The 26,012-nt window shown below is 38.5% G+C and overlaps 2 long non-coding RNA genes across 2 annotated transcripts; one reads left to right on the forward strand and one right to left on the reverse strand.

Annotated features, from left to right (window-relative positions):
• The first annotated feature begins 13,238 nt into the window (after nt 1–13,238).
• LOC141350399 (uncharacterized) lies at nt 13,239–18,959 on the forward strand. Its single transcript, XR_012358499.1, has 5 exons — nt 13,239–13,361; nt 13,452–13,525; nt 13,647–14,259; nt 17,721–17,842; nt 18,576–18,959. It is a non-coding gene; the product is annotated as an uncharacterized lncRNA (long non-coding RNA).
• Nucleotides 18,960–21,121: 2,162 nt separating this feature from the next.
• LOC129430775 (uncharacterized) lies at nt 21,122–24,662 on the reverse strand. The gene is made up of 5 exons (XR_012358392.1): nt 24,488–24,662; nt 24,198–24,281; nt 22,492–22,572; nt 21,805–21,862; nt 21,122–21,685 (listed from the first exon to the last, which is right to left on the reverse strand). It is a non-coding gene; the product is annotated as an uncharacterized lncRNA (long non-coding RNA).
• Nucleotides 24,663–26,012: the final 1,350 nt, after the last annotated feature.

Raw genomic sequence — 26,012 nt, forward strand, 5'->3', positions numbered from 1 at the left:
CTTTGCCATGGTCTCTCTGGCCAATTCCAAGGATGTAATGGAGCTACAGCTGGAACATTTCTATGTTCTTGACAAATCTGACAAGTCTTCACAACCATTTCTACATCATGATCGAGCTTAGGCCACCACACATAACTACGAGCCAGAGCTTTCATCCTGGAAACCCCTGGGTGACTTTGGTGTAATTGTTTAAGAACTCCTGGTCTACCTGAACTAGGGATGATTACTCGGGCTCCCCAAAGTAAACAACCATCCTGTACACTTAGTTCATCCTTCCTTGATATGAATGGTTCAAATTCCGTTCCCTTTAATTCCTCCAAGCATCCTCTTTGCAACATTTCTCTTACCCTTGACAATACAGGATCCTTTTGGGTCCATCCTCTCACCTGTTCTGCTGTAAGCAATGTTACATCGGCATTCTCCAACATTAGGACTCTTTCCTCTTGCTCAATGCTAGATTCCATAGGTAATGGTAAGCGACTTAAAGCGTCAGCATTCCCGTGATCTTTACCAGGTTTATAGATGATGTTATACTCATATGCCCTTAATGTCACAGCCCAGCGTTGAATTCTAGGAGAAGATATTTGTGGAACAGCTTTCAGTTCATTAAACAAATACAGCAAAGGTTTATGGTCTGTAACAATAGTAAATTTCCGACCATACAAATACTTGTGAAATCTCTGTAAACCAAACATGATGGCAAGCCCTTCTTTGTCCAATTGAGAGTAATTTCGTTCAGCTTTATTCAATGTCCGTGACATGAGCCCAATGGGCCGTTCGCTGCCATTTGGCATTTTGTGTGAAAGCACGGCACCTAGACCGTAAGGAGAAGCATCACATGAGAGAATTACATCTTTCTGTGGGTCGTAATGAACCAAAACTTGTACAGACTGAATCATCTTCTTAGACTGATTAAAAGATACCTCTTGTTCTACACCCCAATTCCAGTTTACATTTTTGCGTAACAACCTGTATACAGGAGCCAGAATAGTAGACAAATTGGGTAAGAACTTATTATAGTAATTTAAAAGTCCTAAATAGGCCTTCAACTGTGTCACATTTCTTGGTGTAGGAGCATTCTGAATAGCCATTAGCTTCTCAGGGACTGGGTGCAAACCAGTTTCGTCCACTTTATGGCCCAGGAACATTACTTCTTTCTCCATAAAGTTACATTTACTCCGCTTCAATCTTAATCCAGCTTCCTGTAATCTCTTTAATACAAGGGCAAGTGTTTGTAAATGTTCCTCACCATTCCGACCAGTCACCAGAATATCATCCAGGAACACTGCTACATGTGGAATGCCTTGCAACACCCCCTCAATTGTTCTTTGGAAGATGGCTGGACTTGAGGAAACTCCAAAAGGTAAAACACGATAAGTAAACAATCCTTTATGGGTGTTCACTGTGACATATTTCTTAGATTCCACATCCAATGCAATTTGATGGTAAGCATGACTCATGTCCAACTTGGTGAATTTCTGACCTCCTGACAAAGTTGCAAATAAATCCTCTATTCGAGGAATGGGATACTGTTCAAGCTTTGAAACACGGTTTACTGTTAACTTGTAGTCACCACAAAGTCTCACTGTGTTATCTGGTTTTAAAACAGGTACCACTGGCGCAGCCCATTCAGAGTGTTTCACTGGCTCTATGATGTTTTCACGTAAGAGCCGCTCTAATTCAGCTTCAACTTTTGCCTTCATTGCATATGGAACGGGTCTGGCTTTAAAAAATCTTGGTACAGCTTCATTGTCAATGTAAATCTTTGCTGGTGGACCTTTTAATTCACCTAGTTCCTCTTTGAACACTTCTGCATATTGATCCAGTACTTTACACAAGGCTGAGTTGTCTCCTACTTGGATTGTATGTATAGTCTCCCATCTCATGCCCAATTCTTTAATCCATCCTCTTCCCAAAAGATTTGGTCCTGTTCCTGGTACTACCACTACTGGTAATTTCTTCACATGTGTTTGGTGTTTAACTTCCACTTTTGCACATCCTAGTACTGTTAAAGCTTGGCCAGTATACGTTTTCAATTTCACCATGCTGGGTTCCAATTGCGGAATTTGATCTTTAACCCACAACTTGAAAAAATTTGACTGATTCATTACAGTTACTCCACAGCCTGTATCTACTTCAAACTCTGTCTCTGAACCATTAATGTTTAACACAGTCAGAACAGGAGGTACTTTTTTGATCTCTATCTCCTCCAAATTGTGAATTGTAAAAACCTCTTCTTCATCAGATGCACTGTTTTCCTCTCTAGTGACATAATGTGTTCTCTGGTCTCCCCTGGACATTACCATCTTCTGTTTCCTTACCACCTGTGATTTACTTTCTTCTTGTGAACTTTTAGATCGACATACTCTTCTTATGTGTCCTTGTTTACCACACTTGTGACATTTTTCAGAAGCAAACTTGCATTCATTTGCTAGATGTTGTAAATTTCCACATCTATAACATGATCTCACAAGACCTTCTCCTTGTTTTAATGACACTTTATTCATTCTCATAGCTACAGACATTTCTAAGCGTTGGGCTTGCAAATCCTTAACATCTTTATTTGCTGTCTCCATAGCTTGAGCTATCTTTAATGCTTTTTCAAAAGTTAAATCCGCTTCTGACAATAGTCTGCGTTGGATACGATCCTCATTTATGCCACATACCAGTCTATCACGAAGCATTTCAGTTAATTTGTCTCCATAATTACAGTCATGTGCTAATTTCCTCAGCACTGCCACATAATCCAACAGAGTTTCTCCTTCTTCTCTGAATCTTGAATTAAATTTAAATCGTTGCACAATTTCACTAGGCTTCGGATTGAAATGTTCTTTTAACAATTCCACTAGTTCTTGAAATGTTTTTTCTCCTGGTTTCACTGGGCTTAGTAAATTCCTTAGTAAACTGTATGTTTGACTTCCAACAGAACTTAATAATATAGCTTTTTGCTTTGCTGCCTGTGTAATTTCATTTGCCTCAAAGAAATGTTGCAAAATTTCACAGTATTCTTCCCAAGATTGAGATTGACAATCTAAAGGAGCGACTGTTCCTACCAGGTTGGCCATCTTCTTCTTTAAGCTCCAACTTGTATGAAATCACAGTCTTTTATCCAAAAATATCATTTTCATCCTCGTCGCCAGAAAATGTGATAACTTAAGAGGAATACCACCAATGAATCATCCAATGAAGTTCTTTAATGTCTCCAAGCCACAACACACACCGCAGAAAGAGGCATAACAGGTGGAATACATTATGACCAAATGAGTACTTCTTTGCTGCTTTTAACATCTACATTGAACAGCACTAGACTGCCCCCTATAGGAATATTTACTTGCAGCAGCTCATACAATCTCACATTATAACAGTTATGATGGCATGTTATGTGGATACACATTTTAAAAGCATGTAACAAATAGGCTATAGCCCTTTTTGGATGTTTTTGGTTGTATATTGCTAATATATATGAAGAGTTTAGTTGCAAAACGAGATAACCACCGTTTTTTTTATTCTCTCGTTTTGGTTGTGCATTCCAATTAATTTCAATTGAACTGCAGTTGGTTTGTTTTGATTTAAACCTTCATAACTTAAAAAAAACATCTAAGTAGCACCATAAAACAAAATAATAACATGATAACATAATAATAAACATGTTTTGACAAAAATGTAAAAAAATGGATTTATCTCGTTTTGCAATGAAACTCTTCATATATAATAGGTGTTTCGAGTTATCGGTGTTCCTAGGTGTTTCGAATTATAAACTAGATAGACATTTAAACGTTTTCGTGATTTTCTTTATTTATATCAGCTGGCACTGTAGTGGTCGATGATGAAACTTTGTTTCTATATACTTCTTATCATTTCAGTTAAGATGTTTAAAATGCACGCAATATTTTAAATGCATACAAAGAAAGACTGATGCAATGAGTTGCAGCTATCTAAAATTATGTGCATAATAACTTTTGCACTAAAAAAGTCAGAGATGTGGATTCGGACGGCTATTAAATGACCACACGACTCAAAAAAACAGGTCATTCGGCCGTGGTCGGAGAAAAACCCAGATTCTCGATTCCCAAACCCCCCTGTAAATGTTGAAAATAACTTGCGTTCCATGAAAAACAATTACTGTCTTAGGACTAAAGACTCGAATTGGGATTAACATAAAAATAGTACATAACAATTAAAATATTTGAATTAAAAATGTTTCTTATTACGTTTTCGTTACATTTATTTGGCTTCTTTTGAACTGTTTGTCAAAAATGTTTTATTTTTTAATAACAGAGCACTGTTATTTGAATTTTAAAACGAATATCTGATTCTTAGATAAAGGTTAAAGTTTTAAAATAATTTAGCTAATTTTGCTACGTTTGCGCAAACGCTAGTGGGGCACAGATAATAATGAGCTCAGCAAGATGTTGTAATACTTTTTTCTTACATAATGGCACAGTGCTACAAATACAATGCTTTTAACAGTTAACGTGAAAACAGTAAAAAAATCAAGTTCTAAGCTATTATAAACATTAATGGTTGTTTTTCAGGCGTGTGGAATTCAAGCATGAAATCCTATTGAAATAATGCTTAAAAACACAAAACAAAAAGGAATATTATAATGCTTTTAATGGTGAAAAGCTAATGTTTAATAATGGTTATTAATAAAAAAACGTTATTCAATATTTTTTTATTCATTCAGAAGTCCTCGGGACATTAACATGACGCTTAATGCATGCTAATACATTAAATACAGTGCTATTAAAATATCACAATCACTATATACTTTATTAACGAGTTATATACATAGTTTTATTAATTCCTGCCTAGAATTAAAAAAAAATATTGGGACATTAAAGTGGCGCTTAACGCATTAATACAGTGAGTTGTCCTATACAAGACGAGAAATGTTTTACCAACAAAAATATTGAGTAAATTATAAAGTTAGGTGTGAAACTTATTCAATTTTTAGTTGACGTTAAATACATATTGACTTGAAATAATCAAGTATTACAGTTTTAAAAACTAAAATATCTGTGACATTTTCAAATATATTGATTCAAATTTACAAAAAATATTAAGGATATTTATTAGAAAGAATCTATTAGTTAAATACTTATTTTATTTGAAGTATACACCTAAATAATATCTGTACATTTTACACAAAATTTCTGTTTATTTTTAGTCATTTATTTTGGTTTGTCTAACTAAAAAAAAAAACACCCAAGTGACATAAAGAGATTGTATTAAGGTATTTTAATGATTTAAAGCCGAATATTTTTTACAGTGATTACTGCGTCACATTAATGTCCCAATACTATATACCTTATTAATGAGTCATATACATATTCAGTTTTATTAATTCCTGCCCAGAATAAATAAAAAAATATGTATATGACTCATTAATAAGGTATATAGTAGGGGTGGAACGGTACACAGAAGTCCCGGTTCGGTTCGTACCTCGGTTCAGGCGCCACGGTTCGATTCACTTTCGGTACAATGGAGGGAGAAGCAAAACAAAAATGAAGAAGGCATTTTTTTTAGTACTTAAGCTAATCTTAAAAACATAGGTGTCCTTATCAGTGTTATTTTCAGATGTCATGAATATGAACTGAAATGCATTTAACATACTATCTCGTATTTCAAAATGTATACCTCTAAGTAATCTTGTACTCATCTTTCATACAAATATGGGTTCAAATGTATTACAAGTGTTACCTAAATACATTTTAAAATTACATTTTGGCCTTATTTCATATTAATGTACTAAAGAACAAAAAAATAGGCTTGTAGGATGAATTAATAGGTGTGTACGACTTCACGAGGGGCTGCAAGAAACGACAAGTGGATGACGTCAGAGTAACGCGAGAGGGATTTGAAATCAGCCTCCTCCGCAAGATTTCTCGCGGTACTCTGACGCTGATGGCGCTGCGTAAAGTTGAGCACGCTTAAAAAACTAAAAGCAGCTGAACTCGACAGAACTGCCCTGCGTATGCCTGTTGTATATAGCAGGACAATTTATCTCCTACTTCGCAGCGTGAGAAATACAAAGTGTGGCGTTTGAACTGACTGAAATGCGTGTGTGTCAAGGTAAATGCGTGAGACTTGAGAGCCCTGATTAGATGTATTTCCACTCACATACCTAACAACTGCTGAACAACGCCGAGTCGCAAAGTTCTCGTCTTTTCCACCACTCTCTCGCCTGTACTATTGTAACTGACTGGAAAACTGAAGTTTTGCCAAACTTGCGATCTTAAAGAGGCTGGCGGAACGTCTTACTGTGGAACACCACCACTTGCCATACTCGCTGTCGGCTGCTCATTCACTGACTGGACCGGCGTCGACGTGACAAAAAACTGCAGAGTGCCAGAATGTAGACGATCTCTGATAGAGCGCATACATAGGCGGAGCTCGGCTGCATTGGCGCCAATCACAGCTTCAGAGCTAAAGCGGGGCAACAGATTAGCTGTCCATAAAGAACCCGCGTATCTAACAGTAGTTCCGCATTACATTAATTATTTTGCACGCAAGTTTTTTTTATTTTCATACCGTGTATTCTCCGTTTAAATTCATGCACCGAACCGTGACCCCCGTACCGATTCGGTTCAAAACGAATACATGTATTGTTCCACCCCTAGTATATAGTGATTTTGATCTTTTTAATAACACTGTATTTAATGCATTAGCTGGAGGTCTGCAATCAAAGTCATGGATCGTTGGCTGCGTGCTCTGGTGGTGTGGAGGAAACCTTGGTTTCAATCCTAAGGACTGTTTTGGGTGTGCACTGCTGGCGTGTGTTGTTGACAACCAAGGGCGTAGGTTTGCTCCTGTCATTGGTGGGGACATAAATAAAATGGTCGCATTGCAAAAACAAGACAAAGACAACTCAGTATGCTCTTTACTCAGTGACATCTGACTCGCCACCCCCGGTGCCATCCCAAATGTAATGTACTATAATTGTACTCAAGAAATGGTAATCCAATCATATTAGCATTGTGAGTTAGAGAGGCGGGACTAAAGAAATGCAAAGCCAATCATATTAGCGATGTGAGTTACGGAGGCGGGCATTGCAGAGAACGAAAGCTGTTAACCGTTTGTGTACCACATATAGCACTATTTTTACAGAACGGGATTGCAAAAGATTTTTAATCTCATTTTAATGATTCCTGAAAAAAATATAATAAGTAAAAAATAGAAAACACAAGAATAAGACGGACATCAGTGGTTATATATTAATACAGATTAATTTTGGTCGAAATTATTGCTAGGGACAATTTAGTCTTCCCTGAATATTGGTAAGGACATTTCCCTAGCGTCCCACCCTAAATCTACGCCCATGCTGACAACAGACACATCCCTTACAGGTTAGAGTAAAGTTATGGAAAGCCGATAGGGCCAAAATCACAACATTGTTGATTTTGGGATAATGGCATTTGTGGTCTCTGGACAAACTGTACTCGTTGACGACAGTTTAGACCCAGGCCACTTGCATATGGCAGATGCCCTGTAAGGTTAAGCCCATTCCCGGGGAGTTGAGATTCCAGTCAGATGTAGTGAACCACATCTGGAGAGTATTTGGAATAACAGAGGTGGATCTGTTTGCGTCTCAGGACACCAAACACTGCCTGTTGTGGCTTCCTCTTTTTCCCCCAATCGCTCTGCCATGGAAGTTCTGGAGAAAGTTTGCCAGATATATGGTAGCTGTCAGCTTGGCCTCTGAGGGGGCCAGGCTCGCAGGCTCAGGTATCCCAACTGAGGTTGTGGAGACCATACTTTACTCCTGACAGTCCCAGTCAACTGCCCTGTTGTTGTGGTGCTGAAGTTTCTGTTGAAGCAAATCTCTACTGGCTTAACTCCTTCCACTTTTAAGGTTTAGGTGGTAGCAGTCTCTGCCCACCATACCCCTTTGGAAGGATGTCAGGGTCCCAACTGAGGTTGTGGAGACCATATGATTACTCCAGAGCTTCCTCAAGGAGAAAGCTTAGGCCTTAAGTGGAGAATACATATTGGTGTTCAGCTCACCTGACAGACCCAGTCAACTGCCCCTTGACGTGGTACTGAGGTTTCTGCAGGAGCAATTCTCCGCTGGCTTAATTCCTTCCACTCTTAAGGTTTAGGTGGCAGCAGTCTCTGCCTACCATACTCCTTTGGAAGGATGTCAGGCTCCCAACTGAGGTTGTGGAGACCATATGATTACTCCAGAGCTCCCTCAGGGAGCTTAGGCCCTAAGTGGAGAAACTTCACCTCATGTTGTTCAGCTCACCTGACAGACCCAGTCAACTGCCCCTTGACGTGGTACTGAGGTTTCTGCAGGAGCAATTCTCCGCTGGCTTAATTCCTTCCACTCTTAAGGCTTAGGTGGCAGCGGTTTCTGCCTTCCGTATTCCTTCTGGAAGGACCTCATATTTCGTCTGGACAACCCTCGAGAGAGCTTTATGCCCTTAAGTGGAGAATCTTTCACCTATTGGTGTTTAATTCCCCTTACAAACCCAGTCAACTGCTGTGTTTATGTGGTACTGAGGTTTCTGCAGCAGCAATTCTCTGCTGGCTTAACTCCTTCCACCCTTAAGGTCTAGGTGGCAGCAGTCTCTGCCTACCATGCTCCTTTGGAAGGACCTCATGCTCCCGAATGAGGTTGTGGGAACCAGATGATAACTTCAGAGCTCCCTCAACGAGGAAGCTTATGCCCTTCAGTAGAGAAAATTCACCTTTCGGTGTTCAGCTTACTTGACAGACCCAGTCAACTGCCCCTTGACGTGGTATAGGTGGCAGCAGTTTCTGCCTACCATACATTTTTGGACTGTCTGAGGGCAGTCTACATACCAGGCCACCTGAATGTGGCAGATGCCCCTTCGAGACAACAGACATCTCCGGTGGGAGTGGAAACTTCATCTAGATGTGGTGAACCACATCTGGAAAAGGTTAGGACGCGCAGAGGTAGATCTGTTTGCATCCCAGGACACCACACTTTGCCCACTGTGGTTTTCCATGGTACAGGCGTGGCCGAGGCTACGTCTGTATGCTTTCCCCCGTGGTTGTGTTTATGCTATGGTGACGCAGCTCGAGTTCCCTTCTCAGGGAACCAGGGTTACCTACGTAAACCGAGACGGTTTACTACAGTTAAAACCAAAAAAACATGGTTAGTGTAGTAAAACCATTGTTTTGCTCATAGCAATCAATTCACCAAAAAACCATGGTTACTACACTTTTACCACAATAAAACCATGGTTAATTTTCGTTAGTACTGAAGTTGGAATAAAGAAACATTATTTTCTTCTCTCTAATGTCTCCGGCTTTTTTCAGACGTGTTTAGCTTAATTTTGCAGCTCCGCCTATGCTGGCTGTTTTAAAAGTATGTGACGGGTAGAAAGGCATGCGCGAAATAGTGTGATGGGTACACTGGCAGGGACGGAAAAGTGTGACGGGTAGCGAGGCAGGTGTGACGGGTCGACTGGCAGGCACGTAAAAGTGTGACAGGTAGCGAGGCAGCTGCCCCTCTTTTCATGCCAGTTTGGTTATGAACAGTACAGTTCTGTGATGTGAGACGGGGCTGATTAAATATCAAAACTTATTTTTGATTTAAGATTTTACAAAAAGATGTAGGCCTATATGAAACAACACTCAGTACAAGCACAAATAACACTGGTGGATTTAAAGGGATAGTTCGGCCAAAATTTATATAAAGCCCGAGATTTCACACTCACCCTCAAGCTGTCCAAGATGCATATGTCCAACTTTTTGACAAACACATTTTAAGTTATTTTAGAAAATGTCATAGATCTTTAAATCTCAATTCATATAACTTGACGAGAGTCAGACTTAAAGCACTCCACCCAAGTAGCAGGGCTTCACCATCTGAGAATATAGTTCTCAGTATGTATACTGTTAAAAGATGGTTGTGTCTCATATGACCTTGTTATTTGTACACTGTGACTATACAAATCACAACAGAGGCATCATGCCCATTCAAACGGAGGGGGCACTTGCCCCCTTGGTTTTTTTGAGCCTATGGATTTTGCATCCAACCTCAAAATCAAATAAGCGTCCATTAATCTGTTATTTGACTTTTAATCTGTTTAATATGCACAATATTATACATTCTGTGCTGCATCCTTGTAACTTTTCGGAGATTTTCGCCGTTTTGATATTGTTTTGATCATGTTACATTACTTTTATTCTGGCGTCATCAGCGTCTGGGCGCGCTCACGAGCTCTCTGCTGTTGCTGGCTTGCTGCTGCATTTTGCTATCTGAGGAATTAAAACGTGTTAGAAACACTCACAACATTTCCAAACCCCAGTACGGTAATGTGCAGTTAACCTCCTCTGTGTAGAAAATGTATGGTTTTAAATGTTTCAATGTTATATTAGTAGAGATTCATCTTCTTGGCACAACGCCAAAGTTCGCCAGAGTTCACGCGGGCGCGGAATCTCACATGCTCACATATAAGGTAAAATTTAATGCAAAAATCTGTTCCTCTAATAATTTTATCTAAAGATATTTTTTTAAATCATTATTGAACATTAAAATCAATCACGTGGCTATAGCTTATGTCATTTTCGTTGTTTATATTCTTTATGGATTTAAAATTACATCAATTTTATATGATGCAGTTGTTGTGCAAAATGCATAATGACACAATTAAACAAGCCATTAAGACTTAAATAAATAAAACATGCCGTTTCAGATGTAAATATGATGCAAATGTGTCATTATTCCGATTGAATAGTATTTGATATGAAAGTTAGTCATCACTTTTATTTTGGAGGTTTTTGCATGAAAGCAGGGGTTTTCAGATTGTTAGAAATGTAAGTGCCATGGAAAAGACTGAAAGCTCTATAATATTTCGTTTGATGTCTGATTATGCACAAATTTCTGTGACCTGTTGACACTGTGCCCCCTTAAAAAAAACTGGTGCATGACGCCCCTGAATAACAACATCTAAATAGGAGCCATCCACTTCCAGTCTTTGTGCTAAGCTAAGCCAGCGGGGCTACGTCAGACAGAGTTACAGCACGCACAGAGATGAGAAAGGTATGTATGGACTTATCTAACTCTGGGGGATACAGTGAATAAGCTAAATTCCCAAAATGTGTGCATGTTCCTTTAAAGGACAAGTTCGGTATTTTACACTTAAAGCCCTGTTTTCGGATTGTTTATGATGAAATAGAATGGTTTTGACTGAAATTTGAACATATACGGCTGCCCCGAGAAATGTGTTTGTGTTTCACCTCCCACCTTTACAATGGGTTTAATGGTGGTGCACTGGAACAATTCTTCCTAAAATGCATTAAACTTTTGTCTACGAAGACGTGAAACTCACCGAGTGGTCAGGGGTGTTCACTGGTATGCTCACACAAAAATCGCTGCAAAATACACATTCCAACAGGTTTTATCTTAGTTTATCTTAGTTTATCTTAGTTGCTGTGAGGTACGGTATTACTCCGCGCCGGGAACTTTGTTTCTATTCTTCCAATTGGCAATGGCAAATTAGCACCACCACCTGGGCTGGAGTGTCTATTATTCAAGCTCTAAGCGGAAGAATGTACGGGTGTGAGGCGTTTGGAAAAAAAGGTCCACAAGTTAACAACGAATGCTAAACCACCTGTTGGAAAGCATCTTTTACAGTGATTTTTGTGTGAGCATATTAGTGAACACCCCTGACCACTGGATGAGTTTAACGTCTTTGTAAACGAAAGTTTAATGTATTTTAGGAAGGATTGTTCCAGTGCACCATTAAACCCATTGTAGAGGTGTGAGGTGAAACACAAACACCCGAAAATTCTCAGGGCAGCCGCATATGTCGAAATTTCAGTCAAAACCGTTCTATTTCACCATAAACAATCTGAAAACAGGACTTTAAGTGTAAAATACCGAACTTGTCCTTTAAGTTGCAAATTTTAGACTTGAGACTTGCTTGACAAATATTTAAAGGTCACATTCTTTCTGATCCTATTTTTTAAACCCTAGATAAAACAAAAGAACTACAAGGGCTACAGACATGGCAAACCAAGACATACACTTCAAAATAAAAGACATGACAAGAACAACAGACAAGACCATTACAGAACTTCCCACTTAAAGGGCAGCTCCTGATGGGGTCAGGCCCATGTAGGGGCCAAGGAGCAGGTAGCTGGGGTGGAGCCGGCAGAGCAGGAAGCCAGGGCGGAGCCGGCAGAGCAGGAAACGAGGGCGGAACCACAGGCGGAACCAGAGACCAGGGCGGAACCGCATGTGGAACCAGAGACCGTAACAAAGTTTGAACCCATGGTGGTGCTGGCGGCAACAGGAACCTAGGCAGAGGGAGAAAGCAGAGAGAGTCCCTTTGGGCCAGGTTAGATATAGCAGTGAATTCAACAAGCTCAGGAACTGCCATCTTGGGCCAGGCAGAGAGTTCATGGAGCTTGGGACGGCCATCTTGGGCCAGCCAGAGAGTTCAGGGAGTCTGAGATAAGCCATCTTGGTAAGGGCAGAAAGTCTATAGAGCTTTGGAGCGACCATATTGGTTGACCTGCAGGACACAGAAAACTCAAGGGCGCGACCATCTCGGCTTGGACAGGGAACTCAGGAAACATGGATACTGGCCTTATGGTCAGGACAGGAAATTCAGAAACATCAGGCTCAGTCAACTTGGTCAGGACAGGAAGCTCATAGGACTCGGGTTCAGTCCTTTCGACCAAAACAGGAAGTGCAGGGGATTCAAGTTCAGACTTTGCTGCAAATTTATGTAACTCCGGTGACTCAGGTTCATGGGTTTGAGAGACATCTTGTGAAACAGAAGAGCAGGAAGCAGACCACACACACCACAGAGCCATGGCAAATACAGGGAGCACAGAAGATGAGGGATATACCTTTGATACCATAGGACAGGACACAACCAGACTTGGGAATCCAGCCATCCATACAGACATCATCTGGGTATCCACCAGACTAGACATCAACCATTGAGTCCTTGCATGAACTGGAGAGGCTGGTGGTGGTTCGGGTGTGGCAGCCATCTTGTGAAGCGGCTCTAGTGTGGCAGCCATCTTGAGAATCGGTGCAGGTATGATGACGGCCTTCTGATGCACAGGTGTGGTTGTGGCGATGGCCCTTTTAACCCTCTGGGGTCTAAGGGGTTTTTAGGGCCCTGGGGAAGTTTTGACATGCACTGACATTTGTGATTTTTCAGTTGCTTAAAAACATATGTAACTGGGTGGTTTTAGAGGGAAAATAACCCCCCTTTAAGTTTTGCAAAAAAAAGGTGTACTACCCCTTTAAGAAAACGGCAGCTGGCGATGATGCGATTAGTGTCTGATACGGAACCAGCAGGCTTGCGCAGTGCATGAGACACAGGCTCGGTAGATCTGAATCATCTAAGGTTAAATCCATTATCTATGTGAGTAATTTGGGTGCTATTAATCTGATCTGATGTAAAAGATTGTGTTTATTTCATCCTTGATGCGTAACATGTGTATTTTATGGTTAGGGCATAGGATGATCAGAGATTGTGTATTGTAACACATGATGAGTTCCGGATCTGTTATAAAAGATACAGATTTAGTAAGTCTCAAGTTTAATATGAATGTGTATAATGTCATGTATATGTTATATTTGCTGATAAATACAGTGTTGGAATTTACATGGTAAAAATGCTAATTGTAATTTTTTTTTAAATGTTTAGGGTGCCACTACCGTGTTTGTTTGATTTATATAGTGTATTGTTTCACCCCAAAAAGTGTGCCCTAACATTTGTAATAATTGAGAGGATTTAAACAAATTTATACTTTCTTTGGATGGTTTATTTTGGGTCTTTTTGATATCCTTGTGAAATCTTTTTTTGGTGTTTATATACAGTTATAGCGCCCCCATTGGGTGAAATGGAGGAGTGATACTTGGATGTCAGTTTGTTGAGATTGAATTGTCATCTGTTATTGGTGGAATCCTTCATTTCCATTTTTGATCACAACTGAGAAAATAACCTATACAAATAAATTTAGTTAAACATATAAATAAATATAAGCAACTATACACGTGATTCAGTGTAAATTCATTTATTTTGTTAAACTGGCAACAAAACTTGGTACCAGGAGTGGGGTCTCCTTTTATTGCCAGTGAGTTAAGTGTTAGTGGCACAGGGGTATAAAACAAACAAACACGGTGGTGGTGAAGAGGAGCATCCTGCGCAGAAGGAGTCAGTGGCAGCTGGACGGAGTGTTCGGCGAGTGTGGAAAAGAGGAAATTCGGTGCGACAGTGCACATGGAGTGGTGACACCGGTTTTCCTGGGATTTCTGAAGTAGGCACAAACTGTCTCTGTTAGTTTAAACGTTCGAACATGTCTGACCAATCTGAGGGAGCAGAGTACGACATTCGTCAGAAGTTAAAAGAACTAAGTCAAAAGCATGAAAAACAGTGGAGTTACTTGAGTCTTTAAAAGCGGGACTTAATAAGACTTATGTGTATGTACCCCGAGAACGTCACATCAGTCCCTTTTCAGGGGAGATTGAAAAAGATGGGAGAACAGTAGATGAGTTTGTAGAGGTTGAGCATGCTTTAAAAGCTCGAAATTTGACACCAGATGATGGATATGATTTTGTTATATCTTTGCTGCGAGGTGCTGCCTTAGATGAAGTGCGACTGCGAAACACTGTAGACACAGATATAGCCAGAAGCGGTCTTACCATAGAGGCATAGGTAGGCGGCCGCCTGGGGCCCCCCACCAGCGGTCAAATTAGGGGGCCCCCAACCAACCTAATAAATATCCTACATAAATAAATAAACCCTTATCATCACGAACACTTCAAAAGCATTGTAAATTGTAATAATATTCTTAAGAAATATGTTGAAACTTTGAAATAGTACTTAAAATGTCCAGTTCATGTTCTGTCACTAAACACTTACACCCCCTTCTTTCACAATGAAATGGACTAGTCCATAACGGTGTGCGCTGCGGCGCGAAAGATAAACACAAAGTGACACGGGGACTGGGAAAGTACATGAACAGACACGTAAAGACAAATATAAACGCGAAAATTGGGCTTTGGTAAGTCAACCGGCTAGTAATAGCTCTAACTTACATTGATAAAAATTATTTTGTGGTGAAGTAAATAATGTTACTACAGAAAAAAAACTAATGTAACCCTACAGGGCTCCAGACTGCGAGTAAATAGTCGCATTTTGCGAGTATTTTTTGTATCTGTGCGACTACTTTTTATTAAAGGTCGCACTGGCGCAACTGTGAAATTTAAATACAATTATATTAATATAATAAGCAGGCGATTACGTCTGCGGCGCATCCAGTCACTCTTCCTGTTGCTGCTTGCTCCCCCGCCTTTCTATCACAGCTCAGGTGCATATCACCTCTCTAAATCCGTCTCTGCCCTGCTTCTGCCCTGATTGTTTTGAGGGGTGGTCTATGGAGACTGCAGGCGAGAGCAGTCTCTCGTTTTCGGGAGAAATGACGGGTTTCAAATAACGCGAACTAATATTATGTGATGTCAGAGTCCGGTGTTGTAATTAACGATGCTGCACAGTGTTTTTTATGTGTCTCTGATATTTCAGTGCAGTTGATGAAATAATCTCCCCACAACCTCCACACGCTCGCAAAATGACACTAATAAAAGAGGCAGAGATCAGCTGCTTTAGTTTAATCAATGAAAGCCTAAAAATAGTGCTGTACACTGCGTATTCACGCTAGAAGTCAGAAAAAATGTAATACATTGTGCTCAGTACCTCAGATTACAAGTCCTGGCCAAATGATATCTTCAGAGTGCATGGAGACATTTTGTAGTGATTACTCAAGTCCATGTTAAAGTAGCCTAAAGCTTTTACAACAAAGTAATAAAAAGTTGATTGTAAGTTTAATGGTGTACAGTAAGGCAAATATATATAAAAATAAAAGTATGGTAAAGTTAAAAAAAGGAATGTATATAAAGAATACAATTATTTGTATTTGTAATTAATTTATTAATGCATTAAACATGTTGGGACTTAGGTTTTAATGAATTATTAATGCATTAAACATGTTTGGACTTAGTTTTAGTGTTTATTTTTTGTTTTTACACTATCCAGTGACTGGTGCCACCAAATTGAGTGCAACCTCTCTCAAATGTTAGTCTGGAGCCCTGCTGATGTTATGTTGGGGATGTTTTCGTCCACTATGGGGTTCTGTTGAGTCTTAATTTGGCCACTTTCAGCAAAAACTTTCAGCAAATGGAATGATTTTTGGTGAAAAATCTTATGTTGACACATATTTTGGGAAAATGCTTTGAACATTTTTCAAAAACTCATCAATACACTGTGGGAAAATTCACAACCCTTTTTTTATGTTTGTGAAGAAAACATCAAAGAAAACATATTTTTAATATAAAAAGTGATTGTAGACTGGATTTTTTACCTTTTATCACAGTCTTGGGCATGTGAAAGATTAGTAACAACATTGGCTTTGATGCATTGCAAGTTTTTGTGCAGCATCAGATTTAAATGATTTCTCCCTCATTTACTGTTCGTGGCTGTTTTTGCCCCATTTACTTATTCTCTATTGGTTTGTGTAGTGCTGCACTTTGTGTGACCTCTGCTTTCCATCTTCTTTTTGGAGTTAAAAAATAATTTTATAGATTGGATGGGGGCCATACGTACCTTCGCCTTGGGCCCCCAATTTGCTAAATCCGCCACTGGATATAGCCACTGATGTACTTACTTATCTTAGGGATGCATTCACAGATAGGCGCATCAGTGCCCAACTCCTCCAGGACATTTATAGTCGTAAACAGAAAGAGGGGGAGGATATTCGTGATTTCTCTCATGCACTGGCTCAAGCATTAGGTCGAATTTCTAAGCGCGCACCTGAGGCGGTGGGGGAAGAAAAAATAATGTTAAGGGACCAGTTTGTAGAGGGCATCCGAGATCCTGCACTCAGACGAGAACTTCAACGTTATGTTATGGACAAACCTGAACTGGGGCACCCTGCATCCCGTTCTAGTGAGTCGGGAAATGGAACGCCCCGGTTGCTATGAGTCGAGCAATTAGGGGGCAACCTGTAGACCCAAACCAAGATGAGCTGTTGAAGCGAGCAGTGGGAAAATGTCCTCAAATAGATATTAAAGTTGGGGTGGAAGTATCGTGCCTCTTGGATATGGGCTGAATTTTGTGTCTAAATTATTTAATCAAACATACAGTATTTGAGAGCAAAACTATTAAATTGTTGTAAAAAAAATTAATTCGCATTTAGTGGAAGTTCTTAGTGTTGATACTGCTTAAATATTACTCAATACGTGAAGAATTTATCCTGTAATAGCACTTATGTAAATGTTTATGTATTCAAACAATATCCAGTTGAAGAAATTTGAATGTATGTTTATTCACATAGCAGATGCCTTTATTCAAATCCATTTACAAATGAAAAAAGCATTTAACGGCGGTTTCCTGGACAGGGAATATCTTAAACCAGGATTAGGCCTTAGTTTAATTAGGAAATATCCATTTCCTAATTAAAGGTTTAACAAACATGCCTTACTAAAAACATTACTTGTGTGCATTTTGAGGCAAAACAAAGGGCACTGATGTATTTTAAGATATATCAGCAAAAGTTGTTTTCAGTTTTGACAGCTCTTACATTTATTTTAGTCTAGGACTAGTCTAATCCCTGTCCGGGAAACCACCCCAAAATGTTTTGTCCAAAGGCCCATGTAATGTTTAGTAAGACACTTAATATACAACACTTGTTTTGTATCTCAGTAATTTGTATTTATTTCTAAGATGATTCTTCACTAGAGGTTACATTGAAGTCAGGCAATGACAGGAAGGATGGCTGGGGATTCCAAGATCTGATAAAAAAAGTTACATGAAGATATTTGGACTACTCATGGGACCAAAGAGCTGTAAGCAGAATCATTTGGAGTACAGTTTTCAAATGAAAGGACGTTGGCCACCTCAGCAAATCCAGTAAATGACTTTTATTAGACAGAAATCTTTCTTTTGAAACCCATATCTCACATCACAAAAGCAGCCTTCTTCCAGCAGAACATATCAATCGTCTCCGATGTGAAGAACCTTGTTCATGCATTTATGACATCTAGAGTAGATTACTGGGTGGTTCTCCTGCATCCTTAATTAATAGGCTACAATACGTGCAAAATCCCAGCTGCTAGAGTTCTTATAAGGTCACGCAAGTTCATATAACCCCAAATTTAGCATCTCTACAATAGTTACCAGTTAAATTCTGTATCGATTACAAAATATTGCTACTCACTTATAAAGTCCCAAATGGTTTAGCTCCTACAGACAGAACTTCTAGTATGCTACAAACAATCATGCTCCTTAATATCTCAAAACTCCAGACTTTTAGTAGTTCCAAGGATAGCAAAATCTACCAAAGCAGGGCAAGTTTTTTTCCACCTATGGAAACTGTGGAACAGCCTTACTGACACTGTTCAGACACTCCCTCCCAGTTTAAATCTAGTCTAAAGACACCTCTTCAGTGTGCATAAACATAATTTCATCCTGTAACTTTGCATTAAGTTTATAAATAACTTTTTTTAAATTATCCTTAACCTAAAAAACTCTAAACAGCAGCTATGGAAATTTTCTCTATTTGCTTTTTTTAAACTTCAGATTACACAAACTCCAGTCTGGATCCTGTCTCTATCAGATGACCCTACACATAAGGAAAGTTGACATCAGCCATCACGAGGAATAAACCATTTTTATTTTATTCTTTATCATTTTGTCCCCTGCCTGATGCTCTCATCTCTGTCTACCTTGTGGTTGAGTAAAAGCATTAACTAACCACAGAGTTGTCTATCTTTGAGCAATGGACAAAGTCATTTTCCTGACTAAGAGAGGTCTAGTGAAACTAAGAACTAGTGAACTGGACTTGCTCCTTGTATCGGTTTAATCTAACATTTTTGGCATAGTCATATTTGGATCTATCAATGTCATTAAATGCCCACCTGATCTTACTCTATTATATGTCATAACTGCTATGCTAGAATTAATTGTATAAAATAATTGTATAATTGATCATTTCTGTTAAAAAAAAATACTAATTTAGTAGTCAATTACGCAAAAATATTCAGCTTGCAACAGCAAACTTGCACAATTGCGTCACATCATGAGTATATTTTATGTCCGTATGCAGTAAGTGATTAACTTACTAATAAAAGCGTGGTATTAATATCTGTGTAAGACTTAACGTTAGCTGGATAAAGCAAACTCTGGACGCAATAGCCTCCGAAAGCTAATGCTAATAACTAACGTTGCATATTTAGATAAGAGAGATTAACTCTTTCCCCGCCATTGACGAGATATCTTGTCAATTAAGAGAAAACGCTTCCCCGCCAATGACGAGATTTTCCGTCCTTCCGCAATACCGCTTTTATCCACCAGGTGGCGCACTTCCGCAACTTATACAACCCGGAAGTATTGCCCTCTGACAAGCTGCTGCATGTCCGTGTCTGTTTTAAAGATCGCTCTGAATGGGATCTCTATGAAAAGTCCGTCACAAAAATGGAATTATCTCTGCTTTTTGCTCAAAATGTGGTGTTTTTGCAGAAACCTACCCATATTCAAAAGCTGATTACAAAAGAACTACTCAAGGTAGGATGAAACGTTTTTTTTTGTTTGAAAGCAGAGGGTCTGTTCTTTCATTTGCTATATTGTATGTTTATATATCTGAAGAAGAACATTTTCTGGAAGGCATTAAACTTTGGTGAAAATCATGAAAAACGCTGGCGCTGGCTGAAAACTTTTTAAAAAAATGCTGGCGGTGAAAGAGTTAAAACATATGGATAGTTACACACAAGCTATTCATTTTTATACACATTCCACAGAGTTTATGACATTAAATGATCTTTCGTACCTTACAAACAATATGCCGCTCTCCATAGCACAGCATCGCTCTCCTCGGTTGCAGACTTCCGTGGTGGCCTTGGCCAAATGGTGACAGTAGTGGCCAATAGAAACGGGTCTTTCATTCAACTAGGTTGATCCCGCCCACTGAGACGCTTGTAACTTGCATCCAAAACTTTTTGACTCAAAAGCAAAGATTTTTGATCCGCAAACAAAAACAGCGTAGCAGAGAGCAAAATGTAGGGACACGCGATGAAATTACTCAAAGAAAAATTCACATTGCAAAAAATTTGGTTAACAATTACTGTATTTTGTAACTAAAATAATTTTAAGATAACATTTTTTAAATGCGAATTAAATTTTTTTACAACAATTTAATAGTTTTGCTCTCAAATACTGTATGTTTGATTAAATAATTTAGACACAAAATTGAGCCCATACTTGGACACAGGTAGCCAAGTGAGTACAATCTCTGAGAGCTTTTTCCGACAACACTTGGGGGGGGGGGGGGCGATGAAGACATGCTCACAACTGCAGGGTGGCTTAAGTTAACAGCCGCAAATGGGCTTGATATCCCTTATTTCGGGTACCTTGAATTAGAGGTGGAAACAATGGGCTGGAAGATTCCAAATTGTGGGTTTTTAGTTGTGAAAGACCCTCCAACGGTTCTGCATCCTGTATCCTGTGTAATTGGTATGAACATAATTAGTCAATGCTGGCAGTTAGTGCAGGCTGAATTTGACCAATCGTTGGGAGCAACATTGGACACAGATTGGAGCAACGCTTTCCATTTCACAGTAACTGCAATGAACTACAACCATCCTACTGATAAGCCACCAAATATTTACTTTTTTTAATCCTCACTATAATCATCTTGTTTTACTTTTCAGGCATCTGTATTAAATGTAAATATATTAGTGATGAAGTTGTCAGTAAATAATCTATGATATCCCAGGTACAAAAGGAAAAATATATTTAAATAGTATTCATAAAATTCATTTGAAATGCACTTCTCATACACTTAAAAATACAGTTAGAATACATTTAAAGCTTAATTTAACTTTGCTTTAAGAACACTTTAATAGTACTTCAGCATATAAGAAATATACTAGCATTACATTAATAGAAATGTATTAGCATTACACTACTATTTTATTATAAAGCAGTTTTTAATATTTAAAATGTTTTATTAAAATCATTTAATATTAAGACACATACACAGATTTTGAATACAGAACAATTTAATATACTTCACATTGTGTTGTGTACATTACAAAAATATCTAAAGTAAATAAATCAAGCACACCAAAGAGAAACAATATAAAACAAATATCAGAGAAATGCAATTACAGAGCTACTTCTATCAAATTGTACAACATTAACATTAAATGTATTAATGAAAAGTACACTATGAATATGCAATCACTGAATATTCATAAGCAATGATTATATAATTCTCTGCATAAAAAGTTAATGAAAAAAATTGTTTTAAGTGCAATTTAAAGGCGGAGTGCACAATGTTTGAAAAACGCTTTGGAAAAGGAAATTGGGCCGACTACCAAAACACACTTGTAGCCAACCAGCAGTAAGGTCCACTAACCGACATCCTTGTCGGGGTTGCGTATGTGTGTGGTGGCTCTATCAAAAGAAGGTCCAGATTCTATTGGGGTAGAGGCATGTTTGTTTAGGTAATTTCAAATGTTAACATTGGCTTTCAAAAATAGTGCACTCCGCCTTTAACCAACTTAAGATAAACCTATAAAAAGCTGAACTAAAACACAAAACAGTTTAGATGTCACGTGTTTAAGTGGAGGGTCACTTCTTCTTGCAATTCAGACACCGTAGTAATTGAAGACTGCTTTATAACACGGTCTCTGAAAAGGAAACAGAATATACCAATTAACCAATAATGAATGAACATTTGGCTATCCATGTTTAAAATAAATTGGCATAGATATGCATGTATGGAAGTTTTGTTAACTTCTCAGTTTACCATTTAAAGCTTTTACTGTGTCCTCATCAAGCGTGTCAGTTTTATCTGTCAGAGCACTCTACAAGTGGGAATGAAGATAGGATTAGAACAGGCTCATGATATAAAGCAACCTGTGTGTATTACAGGATATGTTTTACATTGATAATTGTGTTTTATTTGAACCTAGATCATTTTCCATTGTTTGTCTATTGTGGTCTTGCAAACTTAAGGTTCATCTCTGTTTAAGGAGATTTAAGGAAATCAGAAATGATGCCAAACAGGGCTCCAGACTGCTATCAAATGGTGGCATTTTGCCACCTAAATTTGAGCGTGTGCCACTGAATTTTAAATCCAGTCGCACATGTGCGACCAGCAAATTTCACCTTTTTTTGTGATATGACACTGAATTTGAAACAGCACATTGTACTTTCTGAATCTATAATTAAAGTATTTATTAGTAATACAGTATAAATTAGTAGACATGTGAATATTTTGTTAGCATGTTGTTTTACCGTGTGTGCCCCTAAATTTTCTGGTTGCGCCCCTAAAATTTTCAGTTGGGGCCACTGTGCTCCTAGTAAAAAAAGTTAGTCTGGTGCCCTGCCAAATGGTATATGCAAGGATGACTAGGCCAAGACCCTTACAGCTTTACAATAAAAAAAAAAACGCTTTTTACATGAATAATTCAAAAGGACAGAAATTAGCCACCTGGAATGGATGTGTTGCAAACGTTTTTCTTCCGAATCACTCCACATTTGTCCCGATTCAAAAATGTCAATAGCAGTTGATCTGAAAAACAACAGGCACGTAAATGATGATTAATGGTTTGTTTTCTTTTTAAGAATTACTTACCCTGAGTACAATATATTTAAGACAATATAATATAATCAAACCCAGCCTCGGCAGTTTTACAATCTCTCATAAAAGTATCCCTTCTTACAATGTAATTTTTGTGTCCATGTGTAATTAGAAATACATTTAAAAATAAACAAAAAGACAATAAGGTTGTCAAGATTGAACTGCTATACATTAGCCATTGAACATTACTGGAGTTATAATAACTAGGGATGCACCGAATATTCGGCCACCGAAAATTTTCGGCCGAAAATGGCCCAAAAGTGGATTTTCGGTTTTCGGCCGAAAGACTTTTATCACCGAAAAAACACGGCCGAAATAATGTGATGACGCAAACAGAAACCGCGACCTGCACGTGCTTGTCTGAAGTAATATATCTGCGGTGTGGACTAGATTTCTCTCAAACCCGCGTCCACCGAATTTCTGACCAGGACCTCCGCAACCTGTGAGTTCCACTCCCGCCCACGACCGTAATGTTTTTGTCCAATCCCGCGGATTTTCTCTGGGCATTTGTGTTTTCACAAGGGTTTGTTAGCTTCCTTAGCCTAGTTTATTTTGTGGTTAAAACGACACGACGAGACACACATGGAAAGCTAAACGGAGAACATTTATTTTATCTGTGGATATTGTTATAACGAACCCGATAACTGCAAATGTCGTAACAGCAAACAATAGCTCCGTTTTGTAAAGTTTTGTTAAATCAAGCTCGTAACTTTGCACCCTCAGCAATAATGTATCAAGCCAGCTTGCATTATTTGTAACATAATATTAAATTCAGATATATTTGTTAGATCCGTTTGTTGTTCTTACTGGATAACAACAGAGCAGAGTTTTTTCTGCAGCTGGCATCAATGAGAAAAACGGGTTTCACCGGAGAAGGTAGGCTAAATATGATTTTCTTTCTAAACAAAAACATGTCAGACTAAATAAAGAAGATATTCATATTTGACTGAGCCTTCGATCCATTCGGGGTTTTAACGTGCATTAAAATGCCATCATTTTTTTATCAGCATTTTGTAACATTAACGTTAAAACAAAACCACAACTAGCACATCTCAGTTTTTAAATGTATACTGCATGGCAAACAAGCAGCACCAAAGGATTAATTAAACAAACAGTTTAACTTTTAACAACCTGATGGTTCACTAGTAGCCTACTTACCAGTTTTTCCAGATGTGAGGCAGATAGCCTATATAACTGAAGTTGGGTTTGTTTATGCCACATGCTGTTTGGCTTAATTTTCTTCTCAAATTGTGTGTGTTGACTCCATTTCTATTACACACAATAATACCATAAGTGCAATGGTAGTACTAATAATTGGCATAATTTATTTCGGTGTTTCGGCTTTCGGCCTTGGTTTCCTCTTTTTCGGTTTTCGGTTTCGGCCAAGAATTTTCATTTCGGTGCATCCCTAATAATAACCATATGGTCATATCATGGTATTTTCAGGTAAGACAGCTCAAACATTCATTTTAAACTAACGTTAGCATTGCAAGAGAAACATTAGAAAAAACTTAAACGTGAACTTAATCTTATTCAAATAGCAACAACAAACTTACCACCAAGAATAAGTATTTCTATGGGCTGTATCTTCATTTGTTCCTGTCTACTTGGCTCTGGTTGGTCATATTTATGTCGCTGTGCTAAAAAAATGAAAGATTTTAATAATTTCTGAAATGCTTAAGAGAAATGCCTAACGTTAGTCAGAAAATAAAGATGTTCCAATTACCACACGCAACACAGACATAACGTTACATAAAAAAGCTGGGTTAAAATAAGGACAACTGTAATGTTTTACTTATTTAATAGTTAACTAAATAAAGAAATGCGAAAATCTGTCATCACTTACCCTCGTGTTGTCTCGTTCATCTCCAAACAAAAAGCGAAATACTTTTTCCCTCGACGTCAGATCCATTAAAACTGCTCACATTTTAAATCGAGTTGTTTTATCTAAGTCCTCTGGTGAAACATGATCGCCGATTAATTAAATAAATACGTTTAATGCAGAGTCGCCATATAATTTAACAGTTATTATGCAATCGGAATGATATAATGTTGAAATGCTTGAGGAAATTTCAACGTTAGCTTATTACAATTAATGAATCATGTTTTGAAAAAGTATGTTTTATCCAAATATACTAAAACTTCACTAGAAGTACATTTGTGTTTAGCATATTTCTTAAAAGTGTAATTATGCATATATTTATTACCAGCATACTTCTAGTACACTTAATATAAATACATTAAACGTATTCTTAAGTTTAGCATATTTCTTTAAAATGTAATAAAGCATATATTTATTACCAATGTACTTCTAGTACACTTAATATAAATATATAAAAAATATTCTTAAGTTTAGCATATTTCTTAAAAATGTAATAAAGCATATCAATGTACTTCTAGTACACTTAATACAAATACATTAAAATATTCTTAAGTTTAGCATATTTCTTAAAAATGTAATTAAGGTTGTTTTCACATATGTTGGTGCGCACCCTGGTGCGGCCTCGGAGCGCACCAAAATACATTGTAGCATTTTTCAGTTAGTGCGGTCCATGTTCACATATATATATTTTTTACTTTACTCAAAATGCCGCACCGTACACCATGTGACAAGGGTCAGCGCTGTCATTGGTCTCTGACAGCTCTTACCGTCTCATGACCACCCCCACGTTTCCACGACAACCAGCCTGACAGAGAGAGTGCAGCTATCAAGATGTGGAGATAAACGATGCACATCTTTGTGAAGTTTCTTTGCTTTAACGCAAAATTGCGTAGCTGTTCTATTAAAGCCTTTCTCACTGAGCCGTTTTCTAAAAGCCTGTAATGTCACTATTTGTGTGTGGAGGACAGCTATGCATTTATAAAATCATCAGCTCAAACGTAAAGGAGACAGCCAATCTCTATGCAACAGACCAGGATTGGCTTGATTGTTGTTAACCCACAATATAACACCCGGCTCACGTCACAACGGAAGCCCAGTGGCTCAAACATGTGGAGAACTTCCTGTATTTGGTTCGGGCCGAGGTCCAGCAGTGTTCACACCACAGGTGGCTCGCCCCAGAGTTCGGCAACAGCCGCTCCGAGACCACCTGTTTAGAGCGGTCTCGGAGCGGTCGTTTAGTGCGCACCCGAGTGCGGCTGTTGTGTTCACACTGACCCAAACCGGGTGTGCCTCATAAGCCTTGAAAAGTAAAGCCTATGGCTCTTTGATCGCCCCCTGGTGGCTGGCTGCAGTACAAGTCATAACCCCGCCTTCTCCATTCAAATGAATAGGACTTTGCTCTAAATAAAAAAAATATTTACACTTCCAATAAAAGTTTTCGAAAGAGTTGTTATCACGCTGATATATGTTCAAGTGTTAATCTTTGTGA

The sequence above is a fragment of the Misgurnus anguillicaudatus genome, chromosome 18 (genome assembly GCF_027580225.2).
Source record: "Misgurnus anguillicaudatus chromosome 18, ASM2758022v2, whole genome shotgun sequence".
Classification (NCBI taxonomy): Eukaryota; Metazoa; Chordata; class Actinopteri; order Cypriniformes; family Cobitidae; genus Misgurnus; species Misgurnus anguillicaudatus.